This window comes from Papio anubis, chromosome 5 (assembly GCF_008728515.1).
Source record: "Papio anubis isolate 15944 chromosome 5, Panubis1.0, whole genome shotgun sequence".
In the NCBI taxonomy this organism is placed as follows: Eukaryota; Metazoa; Chordata; class Mammalia; order Primates; family Cercopithecidae; genus Papio; species Papio anubis.
In genome coordinates, this window is record NC_044980.1 from 143,336,606 (window position 1) to 143,353,635 (window position 17,030).

The 17,030-nt window shown below is 51.1% G+C and overlaps 1 protein-coding gene across 1 annotated transcript in view; it reads left to right on the plus strand.

Annotated features, from left to right (window-relative positions):
• Positions 1-1,683: 1,683 nt before the first annotated feature.
• The window catches only part of SYNPO (synaptopodin), a 74,952-nt gene continuing 59,605 nt past the window's right edge, over positions 1,684-17,030 (plus strand). Inside the window, exon 1 of the mRNA XM_009209409.4 lies at positions 1,684-1,785. The gene's annotated coding sequence lies outside the window, so the exon portion shown is untranslated. The remainder of the gene's footprint in view (positions 1,786-17,030) is intronic.

Below are 17,030 nucleotides of genomic sequence, written 5' to 3' on the forward strand. Positions count from 1 at the left end.
ACGCAGACGCTCAGTTAACTTTGCACATAAAGTCAACTACTACCAGCAGCATTCTCTACCCTACACACACACACACACACACACACACACACACACACACACTCTGTCTCCCTCTCTCTAACTAAAGACTGCACCTTCATTGCTTCACACATGCAGATCACATTCAGACACACAATAATAATGATGTAATAATAATTTTAATAACACCTATTGAGCATTTACTACATGCCAGGCCCTTCCCAGGCATTGCGTAAGCCTCCTTTCGTTAGCTTCATTGTAAGCATGAGGGAAAGTCACTTGCCTAAGGTCACAGAGATGCTGAGCAGAGGAGCCCCACCCTCAGCACACACTGCCCTCCACCAGTCGGACACACCTGGCCCCCCAACTCCCTGCACGCTGCCTTCCTGCCCGGGCTGCAGTAGCCGAGTGTTCACCACATGAACCCCCAACACCTCACCCAGCCCTTGGTACACAGTAGAACAGACCTGGCTTGTCCAGATTCAGGCAGCTGGAGACACAGTAAGTATAATAAACACAGGCTGTAAACCACCTTCTTGGCTTGTTTAGGTGCAGAGTTTTCCCCAGGTCTGCGCTTCTGAACTGGATGGGCGCAGCCCCTTGCCCCTCTCCCTGAATCCTTTTTCTTTCCCTCTTTTTCCCTGTCTGCCTCTCCCTGCTCTCTCCTCTTCTGCTCTCTCAAGCCACTTGAGGACCTACCTACTGTGTGCCTGGCACTGAGGTCGCTACTGGGGCTGTGGTGGGGTGGGTAGCCCAGGTTCCAATCTTTTGGGAAACTGAGAGCTCATCCCATCATGTGAGGCCTAGAAGGAGGGGACTTGTCAGGTCACACGAGGAGGGAGCATAGAGCCAGGCTTCATAGTTGAGGCTCCCTGTGCCCAGGCCAGGGCTTTTATTTGGGGAAACAGCACAGGCCACTGGGAGCACTAATGGTCTAGGGTGGCATGTGCTGCACTCCAAATACATGGCTCAGACGTGGAATCCTAAGGGAGTTCAGAGTGGCCCTGAAGTGAGTTGTATCTTCCATGTGCTGGGTGCTTGTGTGCACCAGGCCCTTTATATACATTCTCTTATCTAGCCTTCCCAACAAGTAGATACTATGATTATCATCTTTCCCCCATTCTACAGACAAAGAAACCAAGGCTCACAATTGTCAAGATTCAAACTTAGGTCTGTTTTCTCTAAAACCTCAGCTATCCCAGCAGGCTGACCTGCCTTGGATGAGGAAGGGACTGGGGCACCCAACGGATAAAGGCTTTGACAAGGAGTTGGGGTTTCAGCAGACCTTGAAAAGGATGGGAGGAAAGAGGGGGACAGCCTGGAAAGTGGGCACTGTTTGAGCCAAGGTATGGAAGCCAAAACATACCCATTGAGCCCTGGGACCAGCAAGCTGACAGCCTGATCAGAGGGAGGCTTTTGGCTAAAGAAGCCATTTGAGCTCTTGGCGTCCTGCAGCTTCTTCCTTGGAGGAAGGGCTGACAGGTGAGCCTGGCCCAGGAACCCGTCTGGGGAGCTCTTGAAGGCTCTGCCAGGGTTGGCCCCAGAGGAACTTGGGAGGCCCTGAGCTGGGCAAAGTTCTCCTTGGTGTCATAAACCAGGCCCCATGGAAGGAGGAGCCAAGAGGCTCCTAGTGACTGTGCCATCCCCAGCGAGGGACGCTGCCAGGGTCCGGCACAAGTACCAGGCTCTGAAGGTCCTCAGGATGCACTGGCATCAGGTTCCTTGCTGTATGGCGCAGCTGCAGGCCCGCATGCAGGACTGGCAGAGGTGAGTGCCAGGCAGAGGCTGCCCTCGGCCTTGGCAGATCTGGTGGGGCTGGAAAATCGGGAAGGGAGAAGGGAAAGCCCATGCTTGATGGCTGTCTCTAGGGTGAGGCAGCTGAGGCCACTGCTGTGATAAGCTCAGTTAAACCACAAATCACAGAGGTTAGAATCAATCACGCTGCAGTGGAGCTACCAAAAGCGCAGCCCGTGGACTCACCTGCCTCCTCCATCTCCCTCTCGTTGTCAAATGCCTTCTCATCTTTCGGGTCTTAGCTCCAGGTACTCTTCCTTAGGGAAGCTCGCCCTGATACCTAACCCCCAACCCCCACTATAAACTGGAGATATGGTCAAACTCCAGAATAACACTTCTAAAACTGAGGCTTCTCCTATGCTGGTTAGGTAGGTGGATAAATAGATGGACAGATACATGGATGGGTGGACGGAAGGATGGATGGATGGATGGATGGATGATGTCTGGGCGGAACTTTAGTTTGTTATTATATATTTATTTGTGGAATTATTTGATTGATATTGTGCCCCTTCTAACTGCAAGCCCTGAAAGGGTAGCAGTTGTGTCTATCATGTTCACCGGACTATCCTCAGGCCCTGGAATGTAGTAAAAACCTGATAAATATTAGTTGAACAAATGGATGCTTGAGTGGATGTGGATGGGTAGATGTATACATGGATGCATGGATGGATATGTGGATGCATGGATGTGTATGTGGATGCATGTATGTATATGTGGATTCATGGATATATGGATTCATGGATGGATATATGGATGCATGGATGAATATTTGGATGTATGGATGGATATATGGGTACATGGGTGGATATATGGATGGATATGTGGATGGATGGATGGATGGATATTGGCATGCATAGATGGATATGTGGTTGGATGGATGGATATATGGATGCATGGATAGATACGTGGACTCACAGATGAACATGTGGATGGATGCATGTATGTGTATGTGAATGCTGCATGTAGGTATATGTGGATGCAGGGATGAAGATGTGGATTCATGGATGGCTATGTGGATGATATGTGGATGGGCGAGTGGCAGGATGAATGAGTGGAAGAGTATATAGAAGAATGGATGCTGGGTAGATAGGTGGATAAATAGGCAGATGGATACATGGATGGGTGGATGGAAGGGTGGATGAATGGATGTCTGGGCAGAACTTTAGAATGTTAGACTGTTAGAATGTTCATAATCATGAAACTCTAGAATGCTAAAGACAGGTACCTTTTATTTATTATATTGTTAAAATAAAACATAGCATTATAATTAGAAGGGACAAGTAAGAGCTCAATTCCCTGTTATAGGAGATGAGCAGATAGGCTCTGAGAAGTGAAATCGATGTGTCCAAGACCACACAGCAAATTAGGTGTCCACAAATCTGTTTTCGCACTGCTGTGTGAAACAGCCTCTGGGAGAGGGGTCAGAAAGCTTCATTCCAGTCCTGTCTCTTCTGGTTTCTGTGTGACTTGGAACAAGTTATTGGGACTCCATTTTCTCTTTAGAAGAAAAGATTGGGTCTCTCCCAGGGGCAAAATCTAGCTATTCTGTTGCATTTTTGGGAAGGTCAGCCTTGCTGAGCTGTGTCGGATATCCCTCCCCATACCTTTCTCAAAGCCCAATAGAGTTGTCAGGGTAGACGCCAGGCCCCTGGGAGTAAAGTGAAGTGATTTTACAATGAGTCAGTGTACAGTATGAATTTTTTTAGTTTCATAAAAGTGTGAAAACATGGTTCCATATTCCATAGACAATAAAGTCCAAAGGCCTCAGCCTGACTTTATGGACCCTGGGAGCTTCTGGGACCTCCCATCCTGGTCTGAGGACCAGCCTCCAACTCCCTCTTAAGCCAGTCTGGCCACCGGCCATATCTCCATGCATGACTTTCCGCTCTCTGGTGTGCCCCGGGGGTCGGGGGAATCTGCGTGTTATAAAAGAGCCCTTAGTGAGTTTCTGGCACCACATAACCTGCCTGGAACTTTCTCCCTACCCTGGACTTCTGCAACACCAGCCTCTGAAGCTGGGGGTGTGTCTGCCAGGTGGAAATTCCCCTTCTCCGGAGCGAGCCTCGACTGCCTGTCCCCACCCAGAGGAAAAGGGGCTCCACAAGTCAGGAAGGGAAGGACCTCTGCAGCAGCCATGGAAGAAAGTAGGTCTTGAGCATCTCAGACCCCCAGGCACAGGATTGTGGGCGTCAGAGAGAAGGGGATCTCAGTCTGTCTAGGAGAGTGGGGGAGAAAAGCCTTGCCATATGACAAAGGTTAGGGGTGGGGTGGAGGAAGGGGACAGGGGAGAGAAGAGAAGGCTGGGGCGGTGCTCCCAGGAGCTCCCAGGGACCATAAAGTCAGTCTAATGAGGGCTTTGGACTTTATCCTCTGTGGAATATGGAACCGTTTTTTTTAAAGGTGTTCACACTTTTTGACATTAAAAAGTTTGTATTGCACTGTCACTTATTTACAAAAAAAAAAAGGCAGCAAACAATACAACTGAATGTTTAGTAAAAAATAAATTTTTCTTCCCCCTCTCCCAATTCCTCCTGGAGAAGCAAACCCTTTTGACAGGTCTTGTATGTCTAAGATGGAGCGATATTCGAGGCTATATTGATTCAATGTATTCCATTGCTTCCTTTTTGTAAGTGGTAATGTACTATACACACCATTCTCTGTTCCAATGTATGCTTTATAGACTTTTTTTTTTTTTCTGGAGACGGAGTCTCACTCTGTTGCCTAGGCTGGAGTACAGTGGAGCCACCTTGGCTAACTGCAACCTCCGCCTCCTGGGTTCAAGCAATTCTCCTGCCTCAGCCTCCCGGGTAGCTGGTACTACAGGTGTGTGCCACCACACCCAGCTATTTTTTTTTTGTATTTTCAGTAGAGATGGGGTTTGGCCATGTTGGCCAGGCTGGTCTTGAACTCCTGACCTCAAGTGATCCACCCACATCAGCCTCCCAAAGTCCTAGGATTACAAGCGTGAACCACCACACCCGGCCTTATAGATCATTTCTGAGCAGCACATGTAGGTCTATCTCATTGGTTTTACCCTCACTTACTGTCCTGCCATATGGACACTCTGCACTTCATTACCCATCCCTACGAATGGACCTTGACATCATTTCTAGCCATTTGCTTCCACAAACAATCCTGTGACGAACATATCCTCACGCATTCACCTTTGAGCATGTGGGCTGGTGCGCCAGCTGGATAACTTCCTAGAAAGTGGTATTGCTGGTCAAAGGATACATGCGTTTAATTCTGTATGTGTCACCACATTGTTACCTAGAAGGTTTTGAGCAGGGGAATGACAGGCCTCCGTGGTCTGGTCAGTTGCTGCTAATGCATTTGGCAGGGGGTAGAAAGAGCAAATTATTGGATTATAAGCCACACAGGCTCCAGGTCTGAGATGGACTAAAGTATCTTCAAATGAGGGTTTATTCAGAGCCCCTGTGAGCCCTTTCAAAGCCCCCAGCTCTGTGCTCTCTGTAGCGCTCTGGAGCCTGGGAGAAAGGGATTCCAGTAGACAAGTTCCTTTGCTGTGGGGAGAGGTCCCCAGTTCACCAGTCAGGCAAGGACCCACATCCCCCCCGGGGGTGGCTGCAAACAACCTGGTGGGGAGAGGACAGGCTGCCGACAGCTGCAAGGAGCGAAGTTCAGCCAAAGCCCGCACGGAGGGCTGCCAAGAGTTTCCTCTTTTCATTTTTCCAAGCCTTGCGCTTTGGGCTGGGGCACAGTGTCATCCTCATGTTTCCTATTATTTTACAAGGCTCCCATCAAAGCGCCAGCCGCACAGGCTCTTTGATGTCTGAGCTGGAGCCTGCCTCTGCCTTGAGGAGAAGCATCTTTGCTGAGGATCAAGAGGGGAATGAGGCCTGAGATGGTCCCCATGCCTCTCCCCTACGTGCTCCCCTGGCTCATCTCCTGGCTGGGACCGTAGGCCCCTGGAGTGGGGCAGAGGGACCACCACAGCCAGCCAAGCTGAAAAGCCTCTAAGATAGAGCTCAGAAGGGGATGCGGAGGCCCAGAGAGGGCCAAGGGGCTGCTCTAGGCCACACAGCAAATTGGTAGGGCACTTCAGCTCTGGTGGTGATCAGACACTGGGTGAGACGGCAGAGGGGATTTCTACCAGAGTCAAACCCAGCCTGGTAGGCAGCCTCTGCCTCTTGGTTTCTCAGTTTCCCCACCTCACGTCCTAGAAGTCTTTTGGGGCTGATACTGTGCATCTGAGGGTGGCGCTTGTGTGGGTGTCTGCAGTCACCCTGCATAGGTTCAAATCCTGGGCTCTGTCCCTTTTAGCTATGTGACCTTGAGCAAGTTACTTAACACAACCGAGCCTCAGCTTTTTCCTCTCTAAAATAAGATAATGGCAATTCTCAGTTCAGAGGGTCCCTGTGTGGGTGCAATAAGAAGATTCACAGAAAATACTTAGCACAGTGCCTGACACGTGAAGAGCCTCGAAAAGGAAGGGCTCTTATCGTTGTTGCTGGTGGTGACAATAAAGAAGTGGAAAGGGGGCTTCTAAGGTCTAAGCATAGACTTGCTGCGATACCTCCCCATCCCGACCTCAGTCCTAGTCTAAGAAGGGACTGGGGCCTTCTCTACAATCCAGGGAATTAGCTCCTTTTCTGCCCCCTCCAAGCCCCTACCTCTAATTCCAAGGCTCTTTTCTGAGCCTCAGGGTTAGAGGGGGTGGGGAACAGATGAGGCAAAGGTGCCAGGCCTGGGTTGGGGGCACGAATGGTGTCTGGGCCGGAAGGTCTGGTAGGTGGGGGAGGGGTGTCTGGAGGACATGGCCTGCAGCCCTGGCTCCTGGAGGCAGCCAGAGTGGAAGGGGGGGTGGGTCTTGGCAAAGCTGAAAAGGCTGGGATTTGACTTGGAAACACATTGAGAAGTCCCTGGCGGCTGCCTCCTCAGAAACAGCCCCTCTGAAGTCGAGCCCGGGACGGGGAGGCTGTTTTGTATAAAGGGGCTCTGGGGACCTCGGTGATGGAGAATGGACTGAAACCTCTCCCCCAGAATTGCAGCATGCACAGCTGAGCCCCCAGCACTTCCTGCAGGCCTGCCCGGGGGGCTGCAGAATTCCAGCCATCAAGCCTGTGTGGGACCAGGGACGGGGCAGGGGAGGAAGGGACCTTGGAGATCACAGATGGGAAAGGGCAGAAGCACCTTCTCAGATAGCCCCAAGCCTTGGTCTCTTGGCCTTCACCTTCCTGTTTTTTGTCACAACTGCATTGAGCCTGTGATGTTACTTACATAACAGTTTTCTTTAAATTGATTCACTTTTTTAAACCTGAATACATTTATTTCAAAGGGAATTTGATATTGCTACTGTAAAGGGAAGATGGTAACACTCACCATACATAGTAACCATGTAAATAAAATACAATAAAAACAAAACAATGTTGTTAAATTTTACCTAAAGCCTAGGACTTGTTTTCTCTCTCTCTCTCTCTCTCTCTCTTATAAAAAGAGAGATTAACAAGTGTCAGAACTGTGTTAAGGACAGGCTAGCACCCAACTAAGACTTTCTTCTTGATTAGATCTGCCAGATAAAATACAAGAGGCCCTGACTCACTCCTGTAATCCCAGCACTTTGGGAGGCCGAGGTGGGTGAATCACCTGAGGTCTGGAGTTCAAGACCAGCCTGACCAACAGTGGAGAAACCCCATCTCTACTTAAAAATACAAAATTAGATGGGCGTGGTGGTGCATGCCTGTAATCCCAGCTACTCGGGAGGCTGAGGTGGGACAATTGCTTGAACCCAGGAGGTGGAGGTTGCAGTGAGCTGAGATTGCACTATTGCACTCCAGCCTGGGCAACAAGAGCAAAACTCCATCTCAAAAACAAAACAAAACAAAACAACAAAATCATCAAAAAAAAAAAAAAAAGAAGAAGAAGAAGAAGAAAAAATGCAAGATGCCCATTAGGTTTGAATTTCAGATAAACAATGAATAATTTTTTAGTATATATCCTAAATATTGTGGAGGCCCTACTTACCCTGAAAAAAGTTATTTGTTGTTTATCTGAAATTCAAATTAACTGGTCTCCTGTATTTGTACTTGCTGAATCTGGCAACCCCACCCTCGATGAATGAAAGAGTTTTTAAAGGAACAGCTTTCTCACTGCTAAGTGATATTGGATATTTCCATGTCCCTATGCCACCAAGAAAAAAAAAAATCTTGAGAAACACTGTTCTGATTCAAGGTGGAATTAAACCAACAAAACATGCTAGTGTGGGAATCTGCAAGTAGGTTAAGAACATTCCAAATGGGGGAAATTCTGAAGGCTCCATGCAGGAGAAGGAGGCACTGGGGCTGGACCCATAGGCCAGCTAGTGTAAGACAGCAATCTTGGAGTCCAAGCACGCTTCCTCCCATTGAGCCGTGGCCTGAAGGACAGAGGACACTCCTCAGGTGTTAAGTCTTGAGCCTTCTTTCAGAAGACAGGGGATCTTGTGTTTAAGGGACTGTGGTTTGTGAGCTTGAGTAACTGAGTGTGTTTGCCCAAATCACACCCTCTCAAGATGGAGAAGGGCTTTTAAGGGCATCTCCTCTAATACCACCTACAAGTCCTGCCCACCCCATGTGGGCATCTGAACCTTGTGTCCAGTGGTAGGGTGCTCACCACCTACCAAGATATGTCTTTCCATCACTGGGCAGCTTAGGAAGCTCTTCCTTAGGCTGAACAGAAACCTGTTATGTCTCTGTAGATTTACCGCTGCCTTCTGAACAAAGTGCTCCCCTCAGTCTCGGGACAGTCCTTTAGAGTTGTATTGGTAGCCCACTGGAGTCTGAATAGACCCACTTCTTTGAATTCTCCCTCTTATGGCCTGGTCTCTGGCTTTCTCATTTGAAGAGAAATGGCCTTAGACCCCCAGACCAGGGCATGCCTGGCGGCCCTGACTTGTGTGCTATCTTCAGGCAGGGAGTAAGAATGAGGTTTGTCCTGGGAGCTGGGGCCAGGGCAGAGCCAGGACAGAGAGGGAAGCTCCTTTCTGAGCTTTTGGATGCTGAGTCTGCAGGAGTTGCAGGCGGAGCCCCAGAGACCTGGGTTCTGTTCCCTACTCAGTCCCTTATGTGTTGTGCAGCTTCAGGCAACACTCCTTTCCCTTCTGAGCTTTGGCTCTGTTTTATATATTCCAGAGTGGCTTGGCCTATTTCTTTTTAGTTTTTTGAGACAGGGTCTTGCTCTGTCTTCCAGGCTGGAGTGCCGTGGTATGATCTCGGTTCACTGCAACCTCTGCCTCCCGTGTTCAAACCATCCTCCCACCTCTGCCTCCCAAGTAGCTGGGGCTACAGGCATTCACCACCACACTGGCTAATTTTCGTGTTTTTGTAGAGATGGGGTTTTGCCTCACTGCCCAGGCTGGTCTCGAACTCCTGGGCTCAAGTAGTCTGCCCACTTGGGCCTCCCAAAGTTCTGGGATTACAGGCATGAGCCAGCACACCCAGGGCGTGGCCTATTTCTGACAATAAAAACATTTGTGTCTGTTCTGGTTGGCCAGTGCTGCTGGAACTGTGATAAGAAGAATTCAGAGGCAGTGTCTGGGTTTGGTGGGTAAATGGGCAGTGTGTGGTCAGTGGAATGGCGGTTTCAGAGCTATGTAGGTACAAGTCATGGAAGACTTAGGGGGCTGCCAGCTCTGGCAGTGCTTGGTTCTGGAATAATAAAGCTTCACAAAGTGAGGTGATAATGAAGTCAGACCTGGGGCAGTGGGTGTCCCTGCTGGGCGAAGGGGGGTACCCTGCATGGCCATGCTGGCCCTGGTGCTATCCTTCTTCAGCCTGCAGATGTGTGTTAGCTCCCGCCCTGCCATCCAGATGGCCAGAGGACAGAGGCGCTCTGTGGAATCCTGTGTGTGGGCCAAGACTTGCGGCTCGAGGGTGGTGTGGAAGGTGGCAGGGAAGCCTGGCCAAGTGGGGCTGGGGCAGTGCAGATTGAGGCTTCTCTGCTGGGGGAAGATCTTTAGGGAACAGAAACTTGGGTCAGAGCTGGGGCTTGGCTGCTACACAAAGGGGCTTTCTCCCCATCCCTGCCTTGCAAAGCCAGGAGGCTGGAAGTGGGGAAAACCCAGACTCTGAGTAGCTCAGAGAGGTCAAAGCAAATCCTCAAGCTGGGCAGGATCCCTAAAAAGCAACCAGTTTCCCCCCCAACCTACCAACAGGCCTTCCTGATAGATGGGTCCCTCCACCTGCCCCTGGATCTGCTGCCATCTCACTGTGTGACCTTTGTCAAATTCCTTCCCCCTCTCCCTGGGCCTCAGTCTCCCCAACTGTAAGAAGAAGGAATTGCACAGATGGTCACTACAAGTTTTCCCGGGCCTCACATTTGCAGACTACAAGTTCTCTCATCATCATCAAGTCTTTCAGTTCACAGAGCACTTTCCTATTTACCACTTAGTTTATCCCTGAACAACCTGGGGAGGTGCGCGTGGTGAACACTCTCCTCAGTTTTTTTTCAGATGATAAAAACTGAGGCTCAGAGAGGGGGAAAGTCTCTTCCAAGTTTGCACAGCAACGTAATGGTTGAGCGGGACTCTTGCCGCTATGTCGAGACCTCCATCCGCTGCCCCAGAAGTTTGCAAGGGGCTTCAGTGGGACCTCGGATGCTGTGGAAGGAGGTCAGAGGCCTGAGGGGAGCAGACGTGGAGGATGGGGGGGATGGGATGAAGCAGGCATGATGGCTTCACTTGTCTGTTATTTTACATGGGTTTCCATGGAGGAAATATTTTGAGGCAAAAAATACTTATGCCTAAAAAGTTGGAAGACCTCGTGCTGTTGCAAGACTTCTCAGGCGGAAGCTAAGGCAGACCCTCTTCTGAGCTGCAGAGACTGGGTTGGGTAGCTTTACCTTGGGATGAAGCGAGAACTTCATGTGTCTAATGGAAATGAAGGGGATTTGCACATTTCAGATTGTAGACATTTAGCATGCGATGGCATTTGGGAAGAGGTTGGAAAAGTTCAAAACACACAGAATCACCAAGTATGAAAATGTCAGCACTGTGAGATGCTAATGCTGGAAGGATCTTCAGAAACCATCTTGTTCCTCCACCTTTCCCTGTTCTTCACTGAAGGGAAACAGAGGCCCAGCGAGGAGAAGAACTTGGCTCAGGTCTCACAGCATCAGGAGCGACAGGACTAGAACTTGGGTCTCCACACTTCACTGACAGTTTCAGCATAGGCCACTTTCTGGGTAGGCTTTGGGAGTCAGGAGACAGGGGAGAGAGAAGAAAAGGAGGGATCTGGGGGCCTGGGGACGGGCAGACAAGAGGTATGTAAGGCCTAGCCACTCGCTGATAAGAGACCCACAATGTCATTCCAAAGGGCTATTTTATCAAGATGTAATTTTCTCCGCTGCAGACACTATTTTCTTTCTCATGCAGACTGTGCTGGCCTTCGCGATAAGGCGCCTAGACATGTTCACACTAAGGCAGCCAAAACATGAGGCAGGAGGAAAAAAATTCCCTTCTTAATCTCCCCCCACCCCAGCCCACTCCCCCCTCATTTCCTCTCATTCTCTCCAAGTTCTCATGCCCCCCACCCCCCTAGCTGGCTGGCCCCTTCCTGCCTTCCCGTAAGTCGGCCCAAAGGAGCCAGGAAGGTATGTGGCCCAGCGGCTCTTCTCAAAGGAGAGAAGCATGGAGGGGCCTCCCCTGGGAAAAGAGGCCGGGGCCACAGGCTCTCCCATGACCCTGCAAGGGCAGGTGGGTTGGGGGGAAGTCTTGTTCACAGGCTTGCCCCTAGACTCTTTTCTCCTCCGTCCCCACAATCTCTGCAAATAAAACACAGCTCTCTATGGTTTGGGGGTTTAAGCTGGAGGTGATTAGAGCCTCCCCCAACCACAGATTCTCTGCTCCTGACCCCTACTCCTGACCTCCGAATCCAGGGCTTGACGGAGATTCCTGGGGGAGGGGGCCACCCTGCCGACTTTCCCTAAACACCCCCAGAGAAGAGATCTGGCCAGATAGGAGATCTGGAATTCTGATCCCACAAATCCAGCAGTCACTGTGGGACTAGTCCTTTTGGTTCTCTAGGCTCTCTAGGCCTCAGTTTCCTTATCTGCTCACTAAGAAGGCTGGACTCAGACATCCTGGCCTTGAAATTCTACATCTGGCTTTTTCAGAAGATGATGTTCCATCCCAGGCCTCCTAGGTACTTGGTGAGTTGACAGACTGGCCCCATGTATCAGTGCCCCGCCCCTGCTCTGCTCAGGAAGTCCACCCCGCCCTCCACATCTGGATGGAATTTACCCCCCAAGGCAACTCAATTACCAGTGATCTGATCAGGACGGCTCATGTGTCAGAAGGGGCCCTGGTGAAGGTTGCTCTGCCAGAGATGAAGGTTCCTGGGCCAGTGATCCACCCCTCCCACAGCCCACGGTACCTTCTTGAGGTCCCTGGGTCCCAGAATGTGTCTGGTGAGCAGTGTCTCTTGCTGAGCAAGGGTAGGGGACCCAGAAGAGGCTGCCACCTCCTGCACGGGCTCAGATCCCCCATGCAAAGACCCAAGTCAGGGCAAGGAGGCTGGAAGGTAAGGGAAGATAGTGTACGCATTTCACACCCACAGGGCCCCATCATGTGCCCAGCCATTTGCAAGAGCTGGAAAACCTCATGACTTCTGTCCACATTCTGAACTCTAGAAGGGGAACCTGGCTGGTAGGGCTGGCACCTGCTTGATAGTGAGGGTTGGGGACCTAGTGCTGTGTCTCAATCTGCCTTCCTTGGGAAATCAAGACAATCCTGCTGTCTTCCTGTGGCTTCTGCTAAATTGGCTAGTGGCAGACAGTGGGCTTTGGAGCTTCCTGTTTCTTCAAGTCTCCATTTAACACCTCTTACTCTGAGCCCATTGCTCAAGGACTGTTTTCTTAGACATTGCACCTCTCGGCTGTCTCCCATCCCTCACTATCAACATACATAGGAGGCTCAGTGAGCCCAAGAGTTCTGGGACATAGTGTGCTGTGCTGATGGAGTGTCCACACTAAATTTGGTTTTGTTGTTTTGTTTTGTTTTGTTTTTGAGACGGAGTTTTGCTCTTGTTGCCCAGGCTGGAGTGCAATGGTGCAATCTTGGCTCACCGCAACCTCCGCCTCCCAGGTTCCAGTGATTCTCCTGCCTCAGCCTCTGGAGTAGCTGGGATTACAGGCATGCGCCACCACGCCCGGCTAATTTTTTGTATTTTTAGTAGAGACGGGGTTTCTCCATGTTGGTCAGGCTGGTCTGGAACTCCTGACCTCAGGTGATCCACCCACTTCAGCCTCCCAAAGTGCTGGGATTACAGGCGTGAACCACTGTGCCCGGCCAGCTTTTTTTTTTTTTTTTTTTTGAGACAGAGTCTCGCTCTGTCACCCAGGCTGGAGTATAGTGGCACAATCTTTGCTTACTGCAACCTCCACTTCCTGAGTTCAAGTGATTCTCCTGCCTCAGCCTCCTGAGTAGTTGGGACTACAGGCGCACGCCACCATGCCTGGTTAATTTTTGTATTTTTAGTAGAGACAGAGTTTCACCATCTTGCCCAGGCTGGTCTTGAACTCCTGACCTCAAGTGATCTGCCCACCTCAGCCTCCCAAAATGCTGGGATTACAGGCCTGAGCCACCACACCCGGACTACACTAAATTTGGCATGAATATAGGGACTTCCTGGGGGTGGGAAGGAGGGGAAAACTTCCCTGGATCAGAAACAGCGTGGGTCAAAACCTTCACGCTCCTCAGTAGTGGGGTCTTGCCTGTGAACACTCACTGCCCTCGCAACACACCGTGGTCATGGGCTCCACGTAGGTTGGGCAGGGCTCGCCAGGCCAAGGAAGCGGTGTTCCCCGCCCACAGAGAAACACACACTACCTCCTTCCATCTGAGAGTCTAACTAGGACCTCTCTGGCGTTCAGTGCAGCAAATGTTCACGAATGCCAGTTCAGAACGAGCACGGCACTCAGCACTGCTGCAAGGGGAAAGACAAGACTGAGGCTGTCTCACTCCTCCAGGGGCTCATCCTGTCACCAGGCACAGAAAATGCTGCCCTCGGAACCAGTCTGTGCTGCTGTGAAGGGCATAGGCTGGAGGTAGCAGGCCATACTCGTAGGACACACTTAAATACCCGCCCTGCCACGGACAGGCTGGGGCGCTTTCAGCAAACAGTTTGGCCTCCCTACCAGCTTTCTGGGGCTGTCAGGAATGCATGTACGGTGCATGTGAAATGCTTAGCACCGTGCCCAGCACAGAGGAAGTGCTCCATCAATGGCGGTTTTCTTATTATTTTATGAGATGATTAGTATCCAGATAATAACCTTCCACCTACCTGGAAAACTACCTAATGCAGAGCCCAGCCCAGAACTCCTATGAAACCCCCTTTCTAAAAAGGCCTCTGAACTGTTACCAACAGCAAGTTCCGTGTGCAGACAACGCAGCTCATGGACTTCCCACATCAGCAAGCTGATGGCGGCAGTGGAAGGCAGAGGCTGCTGACGGTGGTGGGGAGGGAGCGGTCCCCAGAGGCCTGAAGGTGTAGGCTGACATGGTGGGGGGTTTGGGTTGGGAAGGAGGGGGAAGTTGAGGTCGGGGCCAGGTTCACAGGGACCTTGAATCAATCCCCTCTAGCCCCTCATATGGCCGGGGGACCTGCTGTCGGTATTGCAGGGCTGTCGACATGGAAGGACTTGTTCAGGAAGCTGATTCTGGGGCTGGATGCAGGTTACACTGAGGGCCACCCATTGGCAAGGGGGCCTGTCAGGGCCTGTTGGAACCCAGACAGGATTTAATGCCAGGATCCATTCTCGACACAAAATTGCAGACAGGGAAATCACCATGTACCGGGCGAAGCCCCTCTCACATCCTTTTTTTTTTTTTTTTTTTTTTTTAATACTTTAAGTTCCAGGGAACATGTACACAACGCACAGGTGTGTTACATATGTATACATGTGCCATGTCTGTGTGCTGCACCCATTAACTCATCATTTACATTAGGTATATCTCCTAATGCTATCCCTCCCCCCACTCACCCTACGACAGGCCCCGGTGTGTGATGTTCCCCACCCTGCGTCCAAGTGTTCTCATTGTTCAATTCCCACCTATGAGTGAGAACATGCGGTGTTTGGTTTCCTGTCCTTGCGATAGTTTGCTCAGAATGATGGTTTCCAGCTTCATCCATGTCCCTACAAAGGACATGAACTCATCCCTTTTTATGGCTGCATAGTATTCCGGGGTATATACCCTCTCACATCCTTTAATATCATGTGATCCTCACAGTTGAGTGAAACGGCGATCTCTACTTCACAGGTAAAGAACCATGTCCTTAGAGAAGGGACCCCACACTCTTGCTAGTGGCATGGTGAGGCCAAGAACCCAGGACGCAAGCTTCTGCATCAGTGCCCCCTTTTTCGTGGATGGTTTGGGAGTGCTCTTCCTGGCAGGGGCCAGGAAAGTGACTGTTACTGGCTGTCACCCAATGGTATGCAGTGCTGGGCAGTCTTGGGACTGATGCTGGGGTCAAGGACTGAGTGAGCCCCAGGAGGGTGACCCGCACCGGCTCTGGAGTCAGGGAATCTTGCTAGGAGGCCCAGCCCCGTCACCACCAGTGTGGCCTGGGGAGACATGTAAACCTCTCTGAGCCTCAGTTGCCCTAAAGTGAGGATGACTGTGGTACCTACTGCAAAGTGTATCAGGGAAGAATCCCTGAGAAGACATCTGCAAAGACGGAGGCTCTTTCTGTACTGTGAGCATGGGGGTCGGGGGGTGGGCTTGTCTTACAGTAACTACTGCAGTGCCAGTGCTGGGCACAGGCTTGGTTGTAGCAGGGACTCGATCAATATCATCATAATAAAGTGTTTGCGGCCGGGTGCGGTGGCTCAAGCCTGTAATCCCAGCACTTTGGGAGGCCGAGACGGGCGGATCACGAGGTCAGGAGATTGAGACCATCCTGGCTAACACGGTGAAACCCCATCTCTACTAAAAAATGCAAAAAAAAAAACCCTAGCCGGGCGAGGTGGTGGGCGCCTGTAGTCCCAGCTACTCGGGAGGCTGAGGCAGGAGAATGGTGGGAACCCAGGAGGCGGAGCTTGCAGTGAGCTGAGATCCAACCACTGCACCCCAGCCTGGGCAACAGAGCAAGATTCTGTCTCAAAAAAAATAAAAATAAAATAAAATAAAGTGTTTGCATTTATCATGGACACTTACTAAGTGTCAAGCACTGTGCTAACTGCTTAACTAAATGGATGGTTAGGCAGTTGATGAGAAGGGATTGAATTCTAACAGGAGAGGGGACCTGAGGCCATCTCCGGAAACTGAGTAGACACCAGTGGGGAAACTGCACAGACCCTGAGCAAGAGGCCTTGCCCGGAGGGAGCTGGGGACAGCTTGCCGGCAAAGCCTTGCCAGCAAACACAGGTTCAGAAGAGCCGGGGTCGATTCTCTGTCCTGCCATCATTTTGCTGCATGACTTTGGCCAAACCTCAGACCTCTCTGGGCCTCTCCTTTTGTTCCTGGAGAAAAGATGGAGGGTGCGAGGGGACTTGGGAGCTGAACTGTAAAGGAGGGAGGCTCCTGCACCTGAGGCCTCCGGGCCTGTTGGGATCTGCCGGCCTGAAGGGGATTTCCTGGGGCCAGCCCCATTCCCAGCCCTGCTGACGTCACCCCTGGATGGGTGCCCAGAGTTGGAGGGGATACCCAGAGCAGTGCTCCACTGGGAAAGGAAGGCAGGCACTCTATCAGCCCACACACCGGCCCTCCCTCTGGGGCTCTGGGGTCTCCCCAGTCCCATCCCCCAGGTGGGGAAGTGGGGATCCCTCCTGTTGAAAGAAGAAGGCACAGCCCCTTGGCCCAAATCTGGATTTGCTGTGTGACCTCAGGCAAGTCCCTGCCCCTTTCTGGGCCTTGGTTCCCCGTCTCTGCAATGAGGAGAGCAGAGATTCCAAGCTCTTCTGGAACTCTTAACACTCAGGGATCTGGCTGGGCGTTAGGGGATCCGGGAAAGGGAAACGGGGAAGGGGGCTGGATTCCAGGAGTTTGCTTCCCATAATAGCACAGAAGGTGTAGGGGGTGGTGGGAAGTGCCGTGGGATAAAGAGAGCCCCGAGTCCTCCAAGTGGCTCCATGAAGGGGCAAAGCCAGCCTGAGGTTTTGGAAACGTATTTATTTTTAAGTGTCCTGTGTCGCTGGGGTCTTTTTCTTCGGGTTTTGAAATGCTACAGAAGTTAGTACTCTGATGTGTGTGTTTGTCAAGCAGAATATGGGCTGTATTTATT